Source organism: Anolis carolinensis, chromosome 4 (genome assembly GCF_035594765.1).
Source record: "Anolis carolinensis isolate JA03-04 chromosome 4, rAnoCar3.1.pri, whole genome shotgun sequence".
In the NCBI taxonomy this organism is placed as follows: Eukaryota; Metazoa; Chordata; class Lepidosauria; order Squamata; family Dactyloidae; genus Anolis; species Anolis carolinensis.
The window spans coordinates 45,759,669-45,783,393 of record NC_085844.1 but is presented as its reverse complement, the minus strand read 5'-3'; the positions used below and the strand labels follow the sequence as shown (position 1 = coordinate 45,783,393).

The window sequence follows — 23,725 nt, the reverse complement described above, 5'->3', positions numbered from 1 at the left end:
AATGCAACATTTTTAAGGACATGGAAGATGCCCATTAGAATTGTGCCATTTGTGATGCTCTGTTATCCTTAGTTTGCAATGTTATGATTAACTTTATTTGAAATACAGTATGACCCTCTCATCTATAGACTCGATATCTACAGTTTCACTTTCTTATGTTCCAAAAATATCCTCCCCCTGCTTGGAACAGTACTGAGGCCTCTCTAGGGCCTCAATACTGTTGTATGGTATACTTCTGGCTGAGGTATAGTCAGTATAGGGTCTGCTATTATCCATGGTTTCCAAGATGGAACAGTATTATATTCATTACTCTGTCCAAATACAGATAATCCCAGAGTTACAAACATCTTACTTACAAACAACTCACGGTTAAGTGAGAGAAAGTTACCCCTAAAAAGGAAAATTCGCTCCTGGATGAGTTATAATGAGAAAAGTTGTCTGGAAGGTTTCTCACCAATTCTTGTTTCCACAAGCCAAAATTTTCAAAAACCCAAGTATCACAGAAACATAAAATGAGGTGAAATATTCTGAACAGGGACACAGACAGCAAAAAAAATACTGGGGTGTTAACCCTTCCCTGTTCTATCCAAAGCTTGCGCCCCCCCCCCTCTCTCTTTATATGTGTGAGAGAGAGAGATTGAGAGAGAGAGAATAGGGTTGCACTTAAAATGTACCTGTTCTGACTTACAAACCAATTTAAGAACAAATCTACAGAACCTATCTTGTTCTGTAGATGGGAACTGCCTGTATACTGAAAAATAGCTTAAGCCTTTAAACAGAGATGGGCAACCTTTGGTATGCCAAAGGCAGTGGAATAAAATCTCATCATCCACTGGCCACATAGCCACTAGATAGGGATGACAGGAGTTGGAATCCTGCAATATCTGGTACAACTACACGTTCCCAACGTCATCTAAGAATAGCCTGAATTGTAACTGAAAAAAATCTTAAACCCAATAAAAGAAGAGTGAATTAAACCACATAATTTTTGACTTCATATTTTACTTACAATATTAGGATTTTTTGTGTATGTATTTTTATGTGAATTAGAAGCAAGGCCAGTCAGGCTTCCAGAGACATACTTTATACCAATAACTTCACCACCCTTCTCATATGTAAGACTGCCCTTCTTGTAAGATGCTTTTTATTTAGGAACCAAATTACATGTTATTTTAATTTATAAAATCATTGGTGGAGTTCAGAATGCTCTTTGATTGTAAGTTAACAATAAATCCCAGCAATTACAACTCCCAAATGACAAAATCAGTGTGTGTCCCCCCCCCCCAAACCACCAGTATTCAAATTTGAGTGTATCAGGTATTTGTATTTGTGCCAAATTTGGTCCAGTGAATGAAAATACATACTGCATATTAGATATTTACATTACGATTCATAGCTGTAGCAAAATTACAATTATGACGTAGCAATGAAAATCATTTTATGGTTGAGGGTCACCACAAGATGAGGAACTGTATTAAGGGGTCACGGCATAAGGAAGGTTGAGAACCATTGTCTTAGAAGAAGGTTATGTCCAATTTATTATAAGATTTGAGATACAATTGTAAAGTTCTTTGCAGAGGAACTTGAAAAGATTATAACATGGTTTTGTGACATATATCCCGTTATCTTTAAAGACGGTATGATATTCTTTTAACATTAGGAGAGATATCTAAGTGAGAAGTAGTGTTGTTGTTGTTTTTGCTGCTGCTGCTGCTGTACATTTCAAGTCATTTCTAACCTATGGAAAGCCTAAAGTGAAGCTATCACAGGGTTTTCTTGGCAAGATTTGTTCATAAGAGATTTACCATTGCCTTTCTCTGAGGCTCATAGAGAGTAACTCACCCAAGGTCATCTCATGGGTTAAATTGCATTCTGCAGCTTTCATAGGTATATCTGTATCATCTATGGAAACAAAAACAACTTGGACCTTTAAAATTGTTGGTCTCTTTGACACTATAAAATTCCTTTGCTTCTTTGAAAAAAAATATGGATTGTGAGAAAAGTTATGATTGGAAGCAATATTATGCTGGCTTGGCTCATGCAAACAAAATAGTTTTATCTTTTTATTTTAAACTTCTTGATGCTTTTGGTGAAATCTGTAAGGCAGACATACATCTCTTTCCATGATTACTAAATTCCCTATCACATCCAATTTAATGAGTGTCTTCATTAAATTTGAATGTTCAGATAGGATTTCATCTTTAAATCTGGAGAAATTTTTTTGGTCACAAACCTATTTTTCAATCTCAAAGAGTAGTTGATCAGCTAACTTAACTTTAGGTGCAAAAGTTTTCATCTATGCTGGCTGCTGTGAACAAATGGTAAAGTGCATAAGAAATCAACGGTGAGATAAAAATCAGAATCCTGTACAGAAAGAAGTATATCATAGAGCATAAACACTTTAAAAACAAATCTATCTGGATTGTCCTTTAAAAGATGATATGCATCTTGATGTAAACATGCCAGGATTGCAGGATTGCCCATTGTCCTATCAGTGATTCTTGATCGACCTGTAATTTGAAATTTTTCAGTTTATTCTCTGATATTCCATAAAGTCAAGACAGCTTTTCTATAAATACCAAGCCCTTTGTATTTGTTTATTCAGTAATTATTATTTGTAATCTCCACTATTTAAAAAAAAATTGCAGGGGGACATTGTTGGAAGAAAATGATAGTTTGAATGCTTTAGAAAAAAACTCAGGCTTGCATTTTACACATATTCAGTTGAAGCATCTACAAAGTTTGAAAATTGCAAGTTACAGAATATGACAGGGTCACTGACCTTTAAGTAGACATCCTGGAGCAAAGAAACTAAAAAGAAATTGTGTTGAAAGACTATTGACTTACAATTTCAACCTATTGCCAGAGGTTTTAATTGTGGAAACAGTTTATCACATTGTATTAACTGGCTTATCTCTTATCAATATACTTGTTATGACTAGCTGTTTTGTGACTAGCCAATGCTTCTAATGTAATAGTTACTGTCAGAATTTTCTGTATATAATTGTCATGAATGTTTCTACATTGTTATCCACAAACTCATGTAGCTCTATTTGGATTGAATATGCATACACCCTGAAATACTATATAGGCTCATATATAAGTCTGGAAATTTTAGTCCAAAAATTGATGTCAACTTAGATTTACTTATCCATGGGTCAATGTGAGTACTGTCCCTTAGCTCTTTATCAAAAAGGGAATAATCTCCTTTTCTGAGCAGAGTGGCAAAAGGTATTTGCTTTGTTGCTGGAAAATCTAAAAGTAGCATCAACTCCCTTTAATCTCTCTGCCGTGGCACCGCCTCTGATTTTTTGAATGCTTGGGTAGTGGTGGCAACTGGGGTGGCTGGCTCCAAGACATGTGGTGCCACAAGACTCTATCATGGCCACTTCTTTTGAAAGTCTTCTTGGTGGTGCTGTGTGTAGTTAAGGAAGAGATAGTGTGTTCAGCAGTAATACTTGCTGAAATGGAGGAATGCTTTCTTTTGGTGAGCTTGAGCCTAGCAAAAATTTATTTATTTATTTATTTGCCCTATTTATATCCTGCCTTTCTCTATCCCGAAGGGGACTCAAAGTGGCTTACATATGGCAATTATTCAATGTCTTAAAAACTCATATAATGCATAAGCTTAAAATATTTACATTAAAACTTAATACATATAACATTTCAAACATTGCATTCAATTACAATCACACCATCCAAAAATCATAGTCTAAAGCCATTCCATAGTTCCAAGTTGGATTTGAATTAAAAGCAACAACTAACACAGTATCACAATTCAGCAAACTACTGAAGTATCTCGAATGTGTCTCCATTTGAAATAGTAATGTGCTAATTAACAGAGCCATGTGCCAGAAATTTGCTGGCCTAAGCTGCCCAAAGTTACTAGCCTACTAAAGGTTTTATTTGTGAAAGAGGAGGCTTCCTGTCTTAAGTATCCCACTTGATTTCTGTGCTGAATACAAGATAGAGACAAAGTGCATCATTTCTGTTGTACCTTCCCATTTGCTTGACTGCATGCATTTCCTGCTTAACTGTACATGGCAGGTTTATACATCTCTTCACTCATTTGCTGCATAGCAGCTGGAATTGAAGTAATGTAATCTTTTGTACTGTTGTCTATGATATGTCTTGGAAAATGTTTTATATAAATGCAAAACATTAGTGGTATAAAACATTAAACATGATACTGAAGCTGATACAACTTGGAAGAAGCAGGTATTTCACGTGTGCCGATACCATGAGCATCACTGTTTGAATTTTGAGCATTGAAAGACATCACTGTGTAAGCACACACATTTCTTCCCCCCCCCCTCTTTCTTGGTATATCTATCTACCTGATGAGGGGAGAGGGTGGTTTTCTTGGTCATATGCCCAGCTTTCATAGTCCTTTGCTAGCAAACTGCTATAATTAGATTAGCAGCCTGCTAAATAGCAGTGACAGTATCCAAGCCTCAGAGAGCATGTGCTAGATTCTGCATGTGCCTTTCTCCTATTGGCTGTCGACGTTTGCTGCTTGCCAATTTGATAGGTTTCCACAGTAATCTTTGTGCTGCATTAGAGACATAGATACAGGGGTATAGTGTTCATGCAACGGTGGAAGAACTCTCCCTCGTCTTGTGTAGCATGAAAGGGAATCCTACAGACGAGAGAGGCATTGCTCTTTGTTATAAACCCATCAACATTTAACCAACCGCTGGCTGCTAGCAGAGGTCAATGAAGGAGTTTCAGTTCATGGTAATTACTTTCAGGTCTTTATCTCCTCCCATAAAACACATCCATGCATGAAATGAATACAGTTATTCATGTCATCTGTTTAATTTGCGCTTACTTTCATTAATATCATTCAAGCGGGATGGTCGTCACATTACAAAACACACTGTTATACCTAGGATTGAGCAGGGAACTATAATATATGTTGCATGAAGAAATGTCTCCGATATGAAATCTGGAGCCTGACATGTATCTTCTTTTGTTGTGGTGGTCAGAGCGATGTGGATTTTTGTTTGGGTTTCATAAATAAACATTACTGAACAATCGAATTGGAGCATGAAGGGCTTTTATCTTTGTATGGAGAAGAAAACATCACCACATGATGAATAGTTAAAAGAGGTAATTCCAGCAGATATCCTTCAATTCAGTCAGCGTAATAACAGCATGCTGATTTATGCAAAGATGTGGATTAATATGTTCCGTCATCTGCCCATAGTGTTGTGTTTGGGTGAGTTCTTTGTCTGATCTTTTGAATTTCTTATTAAGTAGCCTTGAAAAGGAACCACTGAAACCTCATCAGTCATTGTTCCCAAAGACCCAATAGTGGACTCAAGTCCCCGTGTGTGTGTGTGTGTGTGTGTGTGTGTGTGTGTGTGTATCTGTATATTAAGACTATTCCCTACATTTCATAGAAGGAAGTTTGTTTGTGTGGTGCAATGATCTCATTGACAAGTTTAGTTGTTAGCAAAAATGTTTTGAGCGGGGAATGTTCTCCAAATTGTATTCTTGCATTTAGTGCTTATATTTGAGATGTGCTTAACATCAAATCCAAATATACTTAGAATTGTATTCATATTACACAGTTAATTGAAAGAGTAAATGTTAATGGGTTGTTTATTAAACAAACAGCAGAAGAATGCAGCATTGCAAGAAATATCTATTCCAATGAAGCCATAGTTCTTACAGAACGTCTCTTTGGTAGCTATGCGCTGGGAAAGATGTGCTGTGTAAATGGCATTGAAATTTGCAGGAATGAGCACATGACAATGTTTATTTCAGTGTCCTGGTGCTTTCTGCAGGAGAGGTTCCTTGAGGTTCGCTGCTTGGTATGTTTTGACTGCTGACGGCCACATAAGCATGCATTAGGTCACTCCTCCAGCTGGCGTTTAGCCACCATGCGTCTGGGTAACAAACAGGAGACTGAGTAATAGCATGAGCTATGGATTTTAGCTACTTTGGTTTCACTTTTTATCTCTACTTTTAATCTTTGATTACCCCTAGCCTTTGAGTTAAGTTTTTCAACTGCATTCCCAAAGTAAAATCACTAGTGTTGTTGTCAGCTTTTAAAACATAAAAATAGATTTTGATCTTTTGCTTCTCAACTTTAAATATAATAATAATAATAACAACAACAGCAACAACTTTATTTTTATACCCTGCCACCATCTCCCTGAAGGGACTCGGGGCAGCTTACATGGGGACCAAGCCCAGCATAAACAAAAATTACAAGCTAAAACACAATTGAAAACATAATAACACATAAACAATCTAATTAAAACAATTAAAACCAGCAGAGTAAAAACATCATAAAAATACATCAACCTACATCAACAGCTAGTAACTAGGAAATGGTGGGCATGATCAGATTCGAGAGGGTAGGGCAAGGACTTGTGCAAAATGCAGACTATAGGGCCAAGGCTGGGGTAAAGTGCTGAAAAAAACCTAATCAATTGATGAATTGTTTCATTGGTCTGTTGTTTACTACATTTTTTCTTCTGGGTTTTTTTAACATTCAGAGTACTGATATTTATTTATTTATTGTACATGGAAAATAAGAGTAGGAATTAAGACTCACATGCCAAATTTGAATGTCATCTTCTAGCTGGGACGTCATAGATAGTTTCTTGCAAGCCTGTCCCCTCCAACCTTCACCCCCAACTCCCACTCCATTTTAATATAATATAGATTCTTTCACGGGGCTTGTGGAAGTTTTGGAGAGATAATTGTAGAGTGCCTTAAGCATTTAGTGGGAGGGAAAACGCACAGCAGACTTTTTATTTCCTGGAACAAATGGGAGTTAGAATCCAGTGATCTCAGAAGGGCCTTGCTCAATATCCAAGGCACTTGGCAAATATTATACCGAGAGCCTTTCCCCTTCCAACGGCCCTGTTTGTTTATAAGCACTGCACATTTCCAGAAGGTCAGTGCTTTGTGAATTGTAGAAGACATTCATTTGTTTGCCTTTTTGTTTATCCCAGTACATATATGTGTTATGAACCTGTGCATCATAGACTAGTAAGTGTGCTTAGGATTATAGCCATAGTATAGTTTTCTGCATAGCAACAGTTAAGTCAAAGACAATGATGAATGGGGAGAATTGGTTCATGCGTACAGACGTCTTGCTTGCTGGGTGGCTGTCTGCTAGTCTGACTAGAAGCTGTATTGCCAATTTAATTGTGTCATGTTTCAAAAAAAGACTTACTACCTCTCGTCATTATCTGTGTAGGTGGAAAATAAAAATGTTGCCATTTTTTTTTATGGTATGACACTTTGTGCTGCCAGTCCTTAGATGTTGTTCGTCGCTCATGTGACAAGCTCTAGACAGTTTTAATTTCTAGTGGGAATTTGATCAGCTGTGTTTGATCAATTCTGGATCCCTGAAGTATGCTATATTTTGTGTGCATTATTCATTAAGGGTGTGTACACATTGTTGTGCATATGATACCTTTTTGTATAGAGAGCTTTATCTAACATTTTAAACCTTACATAGTATGTTTACGTCTGGGAACTGAGGCAGTAGTCTCTGAGAGAATTAAGATGGTAGGATTCAGATTTCCCATGACAAAAAGCTTTGTAAGAGATTAAATCTAATAAATAATTTGTCTCAATAATTGGAGCACTCTCATGAAGTTTGCCAGCTGTATAATTCTGGCCCCTTATCTCTACATCTTGGGAAGATACATATCTGACTGCTGTTTCCTCTCACTTTTTCAAAAAGTGCATGGATAAGTAATATTAATTCATTACTGTGGTCTTAAAAGTAATAGTGTCAGATTAAGATTTTGCTTCTAAATAAATAAGCTTCTCCTCATTCTGCAAAGCATCAATTGCTTTGTAAACATAAACATAATAGATACAAACCTCAACATTGTTTTGATTGTCAAGTAAATTTTGCTGTTTCTTTCATTAAATTGCCTATTGAATCAAAATCTAGGAAGCTGAACACTGTCTTGGTACTCTGAAGTCACAAAATATCTATGCACCACTTTTCTGCAGTATGTGTACGCTGACTCTTTGTAGGCTTTGCAGAGAACTTCCCAAGCTGAAACCTACTTAATATTCCTCATATATGGAACACTCAGGGAGAAATAATAAAAAAGCAAAGTGTTTTGTGCTGTGTGGTCTCACCTTGACACATTAAATCCACTTATACTAGATGGAGGGAGGATATTGTGAGGGGTCTTTCGAGAGACATTGGGAGGGGGGAGGCGGAGAAAGAGGGAGGGAGGGAAGGAGAAGAGCAGACATAATATAAAATCCAAGATGTTTACATTCATTTGTCTATTCCTACGCATTACACACTGCAATATCTGTCATCCCTACTGGAGTCTTTCAAATAGTTGAGCTTAATTAAATATTTGGGAACAGGTGTTTTCAGAGACAACTGTCATAAATATGATCTTCGTTTGAAGTCATTTGCACCTTTCTGCTTCTTCATTGCTTCCATTAATTTGTTCTTGCCCACCACTGTTTCTTTTGTGTTGTTTGTAGCATGAATTAAAAAATATGCAGATATCAAGTTAGGCCTTCAGAGAAATTTGGATGGTTGTCTCTCCACTTCTGATTATTGTAGATAAATATTGGAGTTTACCAGATCCAAAAAATAGATTTCTGCTCTATGTTTATTTGTTGTTGTTTAGCTTATGAATTGCTTGTGTGGGGAAGTATTAGACAAATACATATTTCAATATCCTATTATTAAAAAATTAAGAATTAGATATGAATGTGTATGCTCCTGTATCAAGATCTAATGCTGCATAATTGTGACTGTTTCTTTTCCTTCCTAGTGAATTGAAATGAACTGCAGGCAAAGATTGCTTTTGTCATGGTGATGCAGGTTCATTACTTAGGAAAGTCCAAAATATGTCATGAGAACTTTGATCCTATAAGAAAGTTGCTCTGGAAACATTTGCCCTGTGAAATTGTTAGCACTTTAACAATGGGTTCTTCAATTTGTGGTATTACAGACCATAAGTAACATGTGTTTAGCTTTGTCCTAGAGCAGTGGTTCTCAACCTGTGGGTCCCCAGTTGTTTTGGCCTATTTATTTATTTATTTATTTCGTGTCAAAAGCATTGCATAACAAATACATTTAAAAATGAAAAAAAAATAGAGGAAATCACAAACAATTAAATAGTTTTAGACCAAAAACGGGCAACAGCAACCGCATTGTCCGTAGCTTTAAACTCAGCATTGGTTTTGGCCTACAACTCCCAGAAATCCCAGCCAGTTTACCAGCTGTTCTGGGAGCTGAAGGCCAAAACATCTGGAGATCCACAGGTTGAGAACCACTGTCCTAGAGCAAGCAGTTTTCAAGTTCCCCATGTACCATCTGTACTTAATAGGTACCTGGATAGATCTTAGGTCAAGACCTTGAAGAGCTACTTTCTATTAACTAAACTGTTTTGACCCAGATCACCAATGCTCTGACTCAGTATAAAGCAGTCTTTTGTCTTCTCTTATAGATAACAGGTATTTCTCCTAAAATACACTGGCTTAGCTTACCTGTCACTGGACCCTATATTCCGATGACATTTTGTTTAATCATCATAATTTTGTTTTTTAAGATAGCACGCACTTCTGTTGTACCTTCTTGGTAACCATGGGTGTACCTAAACTGTAGTTTGACACTGGTTTAACTGCCATGGCTCAATGCTGCGAAATCATGGGAGCTGTAGTTTTACCACGTCTTTAGCCTTCTCACCCAGAGTGCTAGTGCCTCAACAAACTGCAACTCCCAAGATTCCATAACATCCCATTATGTCAGTTAAACCAATGTCAAACTGCATTAATTGTACAGTACAGATGGACTCTAATATTTTTATTTTCTTTAACACTATTTGTATTTAAGCCTATCTTAAAACTTCCTCCAAGATTCCTAAGGCATCATAAAAGAAGGAATTCAAAGCAATGCAATTTGGTAGAAGTAATTAATTCAGTCTAATGGTTTTAGGTAACCTCAGAATTAAGAAAAGGCCACTGTATAAATCCTTCAAAAAAGAGCATGATGACATCCAGTAGAAGTTTTTTCTGTAATTCAAATTGGGGCAAAGTGTCTCCTTTTGGCCACATGAAGTCCTAAGGAGGTCCCCAGGAGCTTTTTGTGGCCTTTAGGGTCCCTTTTTCAAAACAATACTCCAAAACTCCTTGCTCTGTGAGAGGGGTTGCTACAACATTGTGAAGGTCTCTAGGGCTTCCCCCCAGATCAAAAGAAGTTACAATATTTTTTAGAATATATTGGTTTTGCCTCAAAATGCCTTCTAGAAGATCAGGAAGAATAAAAAAGATGTTGAGAATTCCATCAAATCTGATTGGATGCTGAGGGAAGGAGTGGGTTCAAATGTTTGGGTTTTTTTCTTTCTTGGAGCAGATACAGTAAGGGAGTTCTAATAGGGGCCCCCAGCCTTCCATAGCTGCCACCACTTCTCTCAATAATATTGCAGTTCATATAGTGTTGGAAGATATAAGCGGAATCCTTATATGCAGCCTGTATAACTAAAGGAAGAGGTCTTCTATGCCCAGAACTTAATCTCTGAGACTTGAATATTATCATTTTTATGAATGTTAGTGACGACTGTGATTTTCAAATTTTGCAAAATGCAAGAGATTAAAGCAGAACTTTAAAAATATTTTTACTTTCACTCCAGTTCTTTGCGGCTAGAAAAAAACTGTTTCCGTGTGGAATAAACCATATGGTTTCTTTCAGCCTCCACATGGAAAGCTGAATTCAGAACTTTAGAAAAGCTTGTTTATCTGTCCATGTGGTGCCTTGAACTGCTTCCACTATTCTGCCTGTGGTATTTACAAATAATGAAATAATTGTTCTTTGTATGCCTGGATATTTGTTAGCTATGTGGTGTAGACATGTCTTTGACATGTCTAAACCACATACACTTCACAGAACATTTGCATCTATAATTGGGTTAACCGCCTAACCTCCCTGGAGCAGAAGTGAAATACTAGTGTTTTGCAGTCCGCGGTTTGTCATATATAAACCCAAGGAGACCGCCAGCCTTGTATCTTTGTTAATATATTTCAGTGTATATTATACTACAGTGTTTGCTATTTTGTCTTGTTAACTGGCAGTTATTTATTTCATGTCAAAAGCATTGCATAATAAATAAGTTTAAAAGTGATGAAATAAAGGAATCACAAGCAGCTAAATAGTTTTAGACCAAAAGTGGGCAACAGCGACCACATTGTCCGTAGCTTTAAACAACAGCTTTAAACAACATGAGGCAGGACATTGTGGGCAAGCATACATATGCGGAGTTGTTTGTTCTGCTCCACAGTCACACAAGGTGGAAGATTCCTCCAGGTAGTGCCACCTTGCCAAGTTGTCTTTAGATCTGCCCACTCCACTTCTGAGTCTATTTAGGGACTTCCAAGTTGCCCATTCTTGGTTTGCCCCTGGAGGTAGACCCTCATGGGGGCAGTATAAATTAACTGGCAGTATAAAATGGCATTTGTTGGGCCTTTGTGTTTTCACACAAAACTGTGATTGGACTGTTGAGTTGTTGGTTCTTTTGGCAAAATGCCTAAAGAACATACATAGGTATACACAGGCATACCTTAGTCAACAAAGCTCCTGCTTCATTTTCCAAAGTATTTATATGCCTCCCAGTCCCCTTTCCCCCATCCTATCCTCTGTCTAGCTGAAGGTCTCTTAGCAACTCAGCATTGGGAAGATAATGAAGGATCATACTGGATTACAGCAGTATATCAGAAATTTTAAAAATGCAAAAAGGCATGATTTAGAAACAAAGGAATTATACTCTAGTCAGTTCTACTATAGCTCTGTGTACCTACCTACAACAATCAAGGTAAAGAGCAGCTGCCTCCACAATCGCTTTCTGAGCATGCGTGAACAGCAGATAGAAGAGGGGAGTGCAGCTCCAGTATCATGATAAAAAGGAATGGATCCATAGATTCTAAAGAATCACAAATTTGACCACTAAAATAGAATTCATTGGAAAAATGGAAGCTACTGAAAGAAAACATTGTACCAAGATGCATTTTGGAAGAAACTTCCAAGTGATCTCTAGAACATTTTAAATGTTTTTATTAACTATGCAAAGCATACCTCACTTAGGTGATTTGTTTCAAACATGCATACTGTTAGTGTTGAATTGTAAAAAAACCTGAAACATATTGAATTTCTCTAATTTATTTTTGGAGATGGATCATATCATTTTTTCTATGTCATTTCTGCCTTTAGTACCAAATTTTGTGTTCATAATGCCCAGGGACTCCCATTAACTGAGTTATACCTATATATAAACTAGTAATAAATTCAGAGGCTGAAACTCTTGCCACAAGGCAGGAAGCAAACTGCAATAGTTCCAGCACATACATAGTGGTGTTACTCACACATCTTCACTAGAGGAATAGATGTTTCCTGCAGTGCTTCACCCATCCAGGTTCTACTGATAGACTTCAAAGGTTTACCCTGATGAAATTCTTTGCTAATTTTCTTCTTTCAGGAAGCAACAAGTAATTTCAGCACTTCACTTTTCATTGAATTTTTTGAAAGTGACAAACTTTTCATAGACTATTCACAGTTAAAGTCTCATTGTATGTGAAATTCAAACATGACATGTTTGTATAGAAAACTGTTTTATACGTAGTTAACAGCTTTTTCTGGCTGAAAATATTTCTGAACAGAAACATTATTTTCTAAGCAGAAAATTACATCTCCTCTGGTCTGCCTGGACCCTCAAAAGAGAAGTTTCCTTTGGTCCAACCATTTTCACAGATAGATGAGAATGTCAAATATGGCTTATTTGGAATTTGGAACATCCTCCCTAAAGAAGTGACCCCTTCTGTATTGTCCTTCCATCAGCAAACAAAGACTTTTCATGCAGGTAGGCTTTTAGAATTGATGTCTTTTAAAGAAATATTACTGAAATATTACTTTCTGTGCAGAAGATATTGTTTCATTTGCAGAAAGTGCAGTTTTCTGCACAAAACAATGTGAAAATTGTATATAAAATAAGTTTGAAACTGGAAAGATTTATCATCAATCCAGGATTCTTTTCATTGTAGCTTCTTGGTAATTGAAATGTTTATCCTTCTCCAGATGAGACCAAATAGCAGTGATAAAGGACAGAGCACTAATGTGCCTCATGGGACTCCTTAGGCTCCATATCTTAGGAGAACCTTGTCTGTCTTCCAGCCACCAGCTGGCTTTGCACAACTGGCTGGGTAAATCTGGCAGGTAGGTTGGGATTGGCTCTTCCTTTTTTTTTCTGGCAAAATTGCTATCTCCCTCTCAGGCATATTCTAGACAGAATAAATCAGGAAGAGAAGATGGTGGTACCAGAACTCCTGAATATATGGCAATGGGAACCAAGTAGTTGTCAGAAGAGTACTTCTTTAAAAGAAGGATAAGTAGTTTATTTGCTGGTCCCAGTACTCAGCTCACATTGGCCTAAATGACCAACAGCACCAGATACTGTCTGATCTTAAAAACTAAGCAGGTTAGTACTTGGATGGAGATCACCTGTAAATACAAGGACCCAAGGCTGTATTTCTGAGGAAGGAACTGGACAAACTACCTCTGACTCTTCTCTGCTTAAGAAAATCCTATGAAATTTGTGAGGTCCATAAGTCAACATATGACTTAAAAGCTCTGAAGTTTATTCTCTGCTATTCTGAACAGAGAATTTCCTTGAAATCTGAATGTGTTCCTTTTTGCAGTGTCATACAAAAATTATGTATTTCTAACACTTATGATAAAAAGCTTTTTTTGTTTTTTGTTTTTGTTTTTTTTTTGGGGGGGGGGGAGGGCCTGGTGGGGGCATCTGTATCTTTGAAACAGAACATTTGTGTTTCTTACTTGGCCCTAATATGACACTACAACTCTCATTTTCCATTTTTTTGTATATGAAAAGAGGTTAAAGGTACATTATTCACTTAAGTAAATAGAAGGAACACTTTCTTTGCACAGAACTGAGATTTTCTTTGACTAGAAGCAGAGATTCTGCACAGCAATTAGACAGTTAAATTTTATCAAGGGAAGGGAAAGCAGATATATAAATACATGTTTTGTTGGAACAGGTTAAAAACAATTTAACCTATCAAAAATCACTAATTTCAAAACAATTAAAAATTAAAATGTAACAAAAATGATAAAATATACAGTACCCACATTCCACAGCACATCAGCTAATGTCCAAAGGCTTTTTTTTGAAGAAAAGGGTATTTGTCTCCATTTGACCCTTTTAAAAAAGAATTCGGTTTATTTAAATAACCTTCTACATTTCAGTAGCTGTAATTTTTTTAAGTTTATTAAATTTAAGAGAGGAGCTAGGGCGCTTGAAATGGGTTCTTTTCTTGGAAATTGTAAGTTAAAGAGCAAGGCCTTCACATTTGCACCAAACAACAAAATATGATAATATTTTGTTTTACTATAAAATGATCTCTTTGCATCTATATTTTCCATTAGTCTTTCAGCTCAGGTCTCTTTGCAACTAAAATAACTGTTTTGTGCCTATTGCATTCATGCACACAGACACATGCACGACTGTCCAATTCCCTTTCACCCAGTTACTTGTTTTAGCAGATGCAAGCTTTTTTCTAAAGTTTGGCAATGAAGTTTTGAAATATAGCCCAGTCTGGGAGATTCCATTTGACACTGGGCATAAGTTGCAAGAATATGTATTCTCAGACTTAGTTCAATGTGAATAACTGCATTAAGGAAGTAAGTCTTTAAAAATCCAGCATTTTTAAAATGACTCCTGATGTAAAAGCAAATAAGAAATGCAACTGCCATGTTAGTACACACGAATGTTAAGAAATATGAATAATATTTACATTAGGATAAGATCTTGAAACTCCCCTCTCATTTGAATTGTTATCAGTTTGAATTTTCCCTTCATTTTTTAGGCACTTAGACAAACTTTAGACAATTGCAACAAGCTTTGGACTATGAGCGTTGGACTATGATACCATGTTGTGAATCCCTACAAAACCATGACACACAACAAAAACAATGAAACTAGAATGGCAGAATTTTATCATTTATTTTTAATCTGCTTATGCTACTTTCATCATTATGCTTTCAGGGCAATTTATATATGTAAAAATGTAACCGTCCAGAAATGAAAATAAAATGTGATTAGCTTGATCTGTTTGCATGAAATATGCAAATAATACGTTTTTCAAGAATAATTTCCTCTTGGACTCACTATTCACAACTCCTCCTTCCTCACCCCCCCCCCCTCCGGCCTATCTTTTTGTATATACTCTTGTAACACAGGAAAATAATTGATGCATCTGGAATGCATCTCTGGGAAACATAAGTTGTAGGCTACTGCGTAATGATGGTAATGTTTCATTATCCATGCGGAGGCCACAAGGGGGAGCAAGAGAGAGGATAGTCAATTTTACTGTGGGAAGGGGATTGATGGAATTAAACCATTTCCCCCTATTTACTGTTATCCCCCCCCCCCCGGCACTTATATCGTCATCGTCAAAACAACCATTATTTATGGGAAGGGGGGGGAATAACCAGCAAAAATGGAGAAATTTGTTTTCTTCCTTCAACTCAACGTGCATTTTCCTCACTTCACTGTAGAGTGGCAGAATAGCTCTATAGTTTTACAAGATATCTCCACAAATAATGTAGCAGCATGGTTAGCGAAAGGAGGTTGTGAAATGGGAGGTTGTGAAATGTGACTTATGCATCTTCGTGCCATTGTTTCACATGATTCTTGCTGCTAGCTAATATAGTATTTCCACATTGTATATAGTATTTGAGAAGTTCAGAAGTCCTGCCCTGTGAGAGATTTTCTATACAATGAAATAGACCAGTGATTCCCAAAGTGGGCACTACCGCCCCCCGGTGGGCGCTGGAGCGATCCAGGGGGGAAGTGATGTCACCTATTAGGACATAGGGGCGGGGCCAGAGGAGGGGCGGGGCCTCTTCCCAAGTGCCAGAGACAGGGCTGAGCACCTGAGGTGCATGTTAGGACACAGGGGTCGGAGCTAGAGGAGTGGGTGTGACTTCTTCCCAAGAGTCCAAGACAGGGCTGAGAATCTATACTTCTCCTGAGGCTCTTGTTGGGACACAGAGGGCGGAGCTAGGGAACGAGGTGGGGCCTCCTTCCAAGAGCCCGAGACAGGGCTGAGCCTCTATACCTCTCCTGAGATGCCTTTTAGGACTAAAGAGCGGGGGTAGGGGCGGGGCGGGGCCTCTTCCCAAGAGCGTGAGACAGGGCTGAGCCTCTGTATACCTCCCCTGAGGTGGTTGTTAGAACACGAGGGTGGGGTATAGAGGTTCAGCCCTGTCAGGGACTTGGGAAGAGGCCCCACCCCCTCCTCTAGCCCCGCCTCCTGTGTCCTGGAAGGTGCCGCAAAACAGGAATAGAAGCTCAACCCTGCCTCAGATCGCCCATCCCAGTCCTGGCCGCCCATTTGTGGCCCCACCCACCTCCCCTCACAGCCCTGTATCTTAGACTAGGGGAGAGACTCAGCCCCACCCTCTTGAGCAGAAACCACACCCACCCCTCTAAGCCACGCCCCCTTTCCAGGGGGCGCTGAGTCGTATTTTTTCTGGAAAGGGGGAGGCAGGCCAAATAAGTTTGGAAACCATTGAAATAGACAGTAGAGTTTTCCATATCCTACAGCCTGGATTGTTCTACACCCCCACTCATATTATTCAACCAATTCATAAATATAATTTTAAGAACCACTATTTGGGTAGTTCTTTAGGGAATAATCCCTTCTTCCTCCTGCAGAGGAGATTAAATTGACAGTAGGATTTCCTGATAGTTACAGAAATGCCCCAATGACGATGTAGACATCGGTGTTTGCTTCCATGTACTTATAAGCAGGTGAAAGTGAAAACCTGAGATTTGTTATGGAAAATCCTTTCAGAACTACTAGAGGACATGAAAATGTTCTTCTAAACCAGACTTAGAAATGAAAGTATTTTTTAAATGAACAGATTCTCCCACTCAGCCCTTCCAAGAAACCTTGGATAATTTCCAAGTCTCAATTAGAATATGGTTCACCCGTCTCTCATAACCATTTCTGTTCTTATTGAAAATGAAAAGTTGGGTTTTGAATGATACTCAATGGAAAATAATAACTTTGACTTCAAAAATGAGTTGAGGAATAGGGTTTTGTTCTTTAAGTCAAGATTCCTTTATGCAACAAACTTCTTTTTTCCCTAACATTGCTTTAAACAAGGAGTAGTGGGAAAAATCTAGGCATTTACACAGTGAAGTAACTTCTGCTCATTAGTACTGCAACCTCCATTGCTTAACCTAATCTACTGGGATGTTCTGAAGATAAAATGGTAAAAGGGGAAACCACTATGCAGTTTTGAGCTCCTTGGAGAATAAAGGAGAATATAAATGCCATAAATATTGCAAGATAGTAGCTTACTGTTTCTTCTTGAAACTAAATAAAAATCTGCTTTTTATCAAAGAAAAAAGAAAAGTAATTGAGAACATCAGCAGTGTGCAATGAGAAGTAAATCAAACAGCTGTAGAGGTTCCCGTTCACATTTAGCTACTCACTTTAAACATCCGTTTCTCAGTTAATAGATATACACTTCAACTTCATACTATCTTGTTAAATTCATAAAGCCTACTTTGCTTGAGAAATCTGATATCCCTTAAATACATAAATATTTCCTTTGACAAGAGTATGTCCCTTCTGACAAGCAGTGAAAATATGATCTTAAACAATTAAAGCAGCAGCAAAGATACTCCAAACTTTACCAAATGTAACTGGATTCACTTCTAAAGTAGTTTGATTTTAGTGGAGTGAGTGATATGAAATAATTTGAATGTTACGTAATTTAACAAAAGTGGGAATCCCATCAGCTTGTCCAGACATATATAGTACATCCAGTGGCAAGCTATACATCCTATAATTTTGAGAAAAGGAAAGATGCCCACTATTATTTTTCAGATATTATACTCTATTATGTTCCTACCAATTTCTCTTGTCACAAATAATGTCTGTACCATTATCTTTCAATATTAAAACATATTCTTGCTGACAGTATTATTATCTCATGAAGTGTGGGGGCATATTTCAAATCCATTAATGTGCATTTTAAAAATGTTCAAATAATATTGTAATTTGCTATGAAAACAAATCTGTGTACATTGTGTATGTCAGTAATAAATTGGGGAACTTTCAGTTGAATTTAGCTTTGCCTACTCATACATCTTCATTGACTTCTCAGCTGCAGCCCTTCCCAACCCTATTGTGGGGTATGCGCAACACTTCCGGGATGGAAAAAGTGTCCAAGGAGACAGTAGTTAGGGGGTGGGAAGAAATAATACATACCTACAAGGCATGATTATTACAAGTTTGATTTTTTTAAAAAAAATGTAATTAAGGTTTCTAAGTCTTTAGATGTTGTATTTGCATGCATAACCTAAGCATCCTTGAAGAGCTATTAAAGAAGCATGTATGCACAAGAATGCAATTTTCTCATGTCAGAATATATATACTAACTTGGAGAATATTGTTCTCTAGCAAGAGGTTTCATATCTTGCCAGACAGGATTCAAATACTGTATATATTCAAGTATAAGCCGACCCAAATATAAGCCAAGACACCTAATTTTACCATTAAAAACTGGGGAAACTTATTAACTCGAGTACAAGCCGAGGGTAGGAAATACAGCAGCTACTGGTAAATTTCAAAATAAAAATAGATACCAATAAAATTACATTATTTGAGGCACCAGCAAGTTAAAGAAAAACGGTAAACTAGCTCTATAAGTGGAAAAGTAGGGTGAACAAAAACAATATGGTATTAACTATAACTTAACAACAAAACTTCATTTGCCTATCTGTTCAATTCCTATCTAAACAATGCAGAGCTAGATATAGATCTTTAATTATATATACTAATTTCACATATGCATTTTTCCCTGAAATGTTTGCAGATCCTCTCTATATATGTGCATTTCCCTCCTGCATCTATCTAGAAATCTGTGTGTGTGTGTGTGTATTTCCCCTGTAGTATTTCCAAACCCTATATATCTATATTCATATATATCTAGACATCTCTCTATATATAGATAATTATATCTGCATAGGATTTGCAAAGACTTTCAAACATGTGAGGCAAAAATTCATATATAAAAATAATGTATACACCTAGATACAGATATACAGGTATATGGAAATCTCTAGATATCTATATATATATATATATAGGATTTGCAAAAAAATTTGCAAACATATGAGGATAAATTCATATATAAAATTAATATATATATAGAGAGATATAAATATTTAGGTACATAGGGATTGCTAAGGCTTTCAGGGGGAAATGCTTACATATCTGTAGCAGAGATTAACAAATATTTCAGGGGAAAATGCTTTTATAAGATTAATGGGTTTATATATATTCTTCTTCCTAACTTGCAAGGGCTTATTTTCCTTTTCACAACATTCCCTTGGTTAAGAGCGAGGGAAGCTTTGGAAAATAAAACGCGTTGATAAGGGAGGAGTGAAATACATCAGATATTGCAAGCAATGGCCTCCAGGCTCTGCAGCCCAGCTTGACCTTGAAACGATTATAAGCTGGGGGAGGCTTTTTCAGCTGATAAAAAGGGCTGAAAAACTCGGCTTATCTTCGAGTATATGTGGTAGTTTTCTGTCTCTTAAGTTGGAATGGTATACTCTTAGGTTTCCTGCAACCTGCCACAACAGTTCTAGTTCCCCATCACATATTTCCTACCAGTTTGTAATTATCTCCTTTGGGATTTAAGACAGGAGCATTGTTGCTGTTATTGTTGATATTAATTTTTATACTACATTTTTTCAGCTTATGTGTGTGCTTGTTGAATTAATGGTAATCTCCCGAATTTCATAGAGGTCTCTTGGTCAAAGAATACTCAGAGGTGTAACATAGGTCTAAAATATAGCCTGCGGCCTAGAATTTATTGGCTGTCTCCAAAAAAACCTCCATTTAAATATTCACAAAATACAAACATTAAAAAGAGATCAAACAATCAAAATCAAAAATGGATTAAGGCATACATCATTAAACATGCATTATTAAGTAGAAAAACAATTAGCAAGATCCAGCACATTTTTTGGTGACATGGAGCTTGTACAATTACTCATCAGATGTTGTTGTAACATAAAGCTCTTTCTTTATCTGTAAAAAGAAAATCTATACGTGCCAATCTAACTACTCTGGTGAGAGATTTCCATAGTCTGGGAACAGCCTCTGAAAAGGCTGTCAACGCACAGAGGATGGCAGGACAGAGAAGGGGCTTGCCAAAAGTTCCTAAAGCATAGGTTGGTTCCAAAGGTAGAATACGGTTATTCCAATGACTTGGGTCTGAACCATGGGGCCCAATTCTAGGATTTAACCTCATTTCCAAAGCTCTTCATGAGTTTCCAGTAAATATGACAACACAACGCCATGGCTGTAGCACCTCCATTCTCTGCTTTAATGCTTGTTGAAACAAAGTCCCCTTGCCATAATGTTCAATAAAGTTATACCTCATAGTTTATTGTTGTAATTATAATTTCTAAAACAATAATACAATTTTAATTATAAACACACTCATTTTCATAGCACAATGAAAATTCTGCACCTTGTAAAATTTATGTATCTTAAGTTTATTTGAGATGAACACATTATGTGACCTTTCTACCTAGGGTAATTGTGAGTTACAGCCAGACAGCATTTGAGGAGTGCGCCATTATTCAAACTTCCTTTAACTACTGGTCAAGGGGAACCAGGTTTCTTAGATTCTGCCATCTATTCTAGCTATAGAGATATATCAGGTTCTTAAAACAAACAGGTTATTGATTTTAATCATCACTGAACATCCTACCACATGTTTTGCTATGTTGTTTTTGCCTCTGTCAACTAACTTCTATTTTATTAAGATTCTTTTTGGGGCTTTCTGGAGGGGGAGGGGGGAATATTCATAATTCTTCTCAGCTTTCATTTGCTGGAGAGAAATAGAAAACCTTATTATTCCCTCTCCAGTAACTTTACCTAAGATCTAATCATTAATGTTTTTTCATATAGAAAGCCTGCCAATGAGACATGCATTGGCAATGAGCCTGCCAATCATGCAATTGCCCTGTAATTTGGGAGATTCTAAATATTGTCCTATTTGTAACCCTCCCATGTTGTTCTACTGCTTCTTGCATTTTTTTTTGTTTTTACAATAGATGATGTGTTGAGCAGGAAAATAGCTGGTAGCTATTGAATGGTAGCACTTTCACTCGCAGCACGCCTTGTTGCCTACATGACCTTTTTGTTTCCAGGGAATTGAGATCTTGATTTTGAGTCCTACTTGGGAAGAGGACTTTTTAAATATTTGTGAGGGTTTGTTTATTCTTTTTATTATCATAATCACCTTCCTCAGTCACAATGATCAGATTTACTATAAGGTTTCTGGGTGTATTTTATGGCAGATAGAACTCAGCATTTGTGTATTTCTAAACGTATTTCTCATTTCAGTGAGTTCAAGCAACTAAAAACTATTATTAGAAATGAATTCTTAGTAAGTACATTATACATTAGAGGTTAGTCAAGCAGTGCAATGGACTTTATCCCCCACATTCTATAAAAGATGTGTCTGAAATACAGTTACTTTTTCACAGCATGCCAAATACTTTTAAAAGACAGGACTATATCATTCCTTTCTTTGGAAACTTCTGTTGTTGGCATAAGGTTTATATGAATTCTCAATAACAGCTATTTATGATTTCAGAATTTACATAAGTATCTGTTTTTAACAGATGTGTATCTTATAGGATTTCATGTGTATAAACATTGTGCATAGTTCTACATTTAATGTATGTAAAGTTACTGATGTAATGCTACAAGGTTGGGGAACAAGCATAGGGAGAGAGAGAGATCATTGGCTTAAGTTTGTGTTACAAAATGGAAACTGCTAAAACTATTTTGGGAACCGTCTTGTGTCGGATAAAGCCCTTTTCTCTGCATAATTACCACATGTATTTCAATGATATGTAAGATACACAAATGCAATTAAAGGTACAACTGCCTGCAGAACACATAGTGCAATTTTATCAAAGTAGAACAACTAACATCTGTCCTTCTATTCTTCATTGTATCAGAGTGACTCTAGTTATGCATTTTATTTAGTATCAATACGGACTTAGCTTCTTGTTATTTTTATATTGCTGCTGCAGTCCCCCCCACCAATGAAGTCGACTGAATTTTACTTGGTGGTTGATTGATATTATTAACTCTTGTTTTATTGTCTTACTGTGTTTCATTTTTTTTGTATATTGTTCAATGTATTTCTGCTGTTGTTTTTGTAAATTGTGCTAGTCGGGCCTTGCCCCATGTGAGCCGCCCTGAGTCCCCACGGGGAGATGGTGGCGGGGTATAAATAAAGTTTTATTATTATTATTATTATTATTATTATTATTATTATTATTATTATTATTGTCTAAATTTCTCATGAATCTATAATAATAATCTATAATAATAATAATAATAATAATAATAATAATAATAATAATAATAATAATGTCTGTGACTCATGGTAGCCATTATTCATCAGAATATTTTGCTGTGTACATCAGATTTACATTGAGTGCGTTTAGTGAATTTTAAAATGGAAAGTTGAAATGCTAAAGAGGTTCTTCCAGAAAAACATAGAAAAAAAATAAAGGTCAGTGTTTGAATGTTTGAATCTTCTAGAGTGTCATAAAAGTTCAAGTGACCAGTTTCAAATCAGAATTCGAAACAGCAGATTTCTAGAAGCAAATTGGTTTGCTATAATTCAGCAGTTGTTTGAACAAGCAAACAGGAGTAGGCTTTCTGAGACACTGCTGCTAAGACTCCTGCATTTTTAAAAGGCTGGCAAATTGGCTAGGGTTACTGCTAGTAACATTGCTGAGGTTAAAAAAGGTGGATGCTTAGGGAAATTGGAATGTCCGTGGACCAAACACTGGTCCATGGGCAAGCACTGCTTATACTTCAGCTAATATAATAACAGTCTTGTTCAAATGACCTATCATGTCCTTTCTGTATCCCATTGTGTCATCAACTTTGGTGGGGGGAGAAAATGTGTGGTAGGATTTGTCATTAGTTTGCATGGAATTTTAAACATACTATTTATTTTAATCCACAAGTCTCCATGTCTTGTGTTATATGAGTTGATGTAAACTTTAGTAGGTTTAAATATCTTGTATTCATTATTCCCTGTAATACTTTCTGTGTTCTACTACTGAACAGAAATTCATTCAGAAACTTGTGTTCAATTCATTTCATATTCAGCTGTAACATGTATTCTATTAATAGGGTTTAGGTAATTGCAAAATACCATCAGAAATGTCAATATTTTTCATGGTATATCAAAGTCCTAATAATGTGTAAAGTACTACAACTGTAATAAAACATACCTAAATACCATAAAGGTACCAGACCCAATCCAATCTTGAAATCTAAGCGGGTTCAGCACTCATTAGTACTTGGATGGGGGACCTCCAATGAATACCATGTGTTCCATGTGTTTATATTACAATGGAAGGAACTGGCAAAACCATCTCTGAGTATTCCTTGCCTAAGAAAACCCCATGAAATTTATGGGGTCATCAAAAATCGACACGTGACTTGAAGACACATACACACACTTGCTCAATGTTTCATTTATTTTGGTAAACTTTCTATGTTTTAAATTAGTTTTAAAATGTTTTATGATGTGATTTTAAATTGTTTTAAAATTTTACCATATATTTTTATTTACTATTCT

At 36.6% G+C, this 23,725-nt stretch overlaps 1 protein-coding gene across 5 annotated transcripts in view; it reads left to right on the top strand.

Annotated features, from left to right (window-relative positions):
• fam110b (family with sequence similarity 110 member B) overlaps nucleotides 1-23,725 on the top strand; it is an 83,772-nt gene that overhangs the window by 39,258 nt on the left and 20,789 nt on the right. Inside the window, exon 1 of one of the 5 annotated variants that reach the window (XM_016992842.2) lies at nucleotides 4,479-4,737. The exons of 2 other annotated variants lie outside the window; for them this stretch is intronic. The gene's annotated coding sequence lies outside the window, so the exon portion shown is untranslated. Of the gene's footprint in view, nucleotides 1-4,478; nucleotides 4,738-12,707; nucleotides 12,858-13,072; nucleotides 13,211-23,725 lie in introns of those variants that run through there. 2 more of the 5 variants (XM_062980348.1, XM_062980347.1) reach the window with 2 other exon arrangements.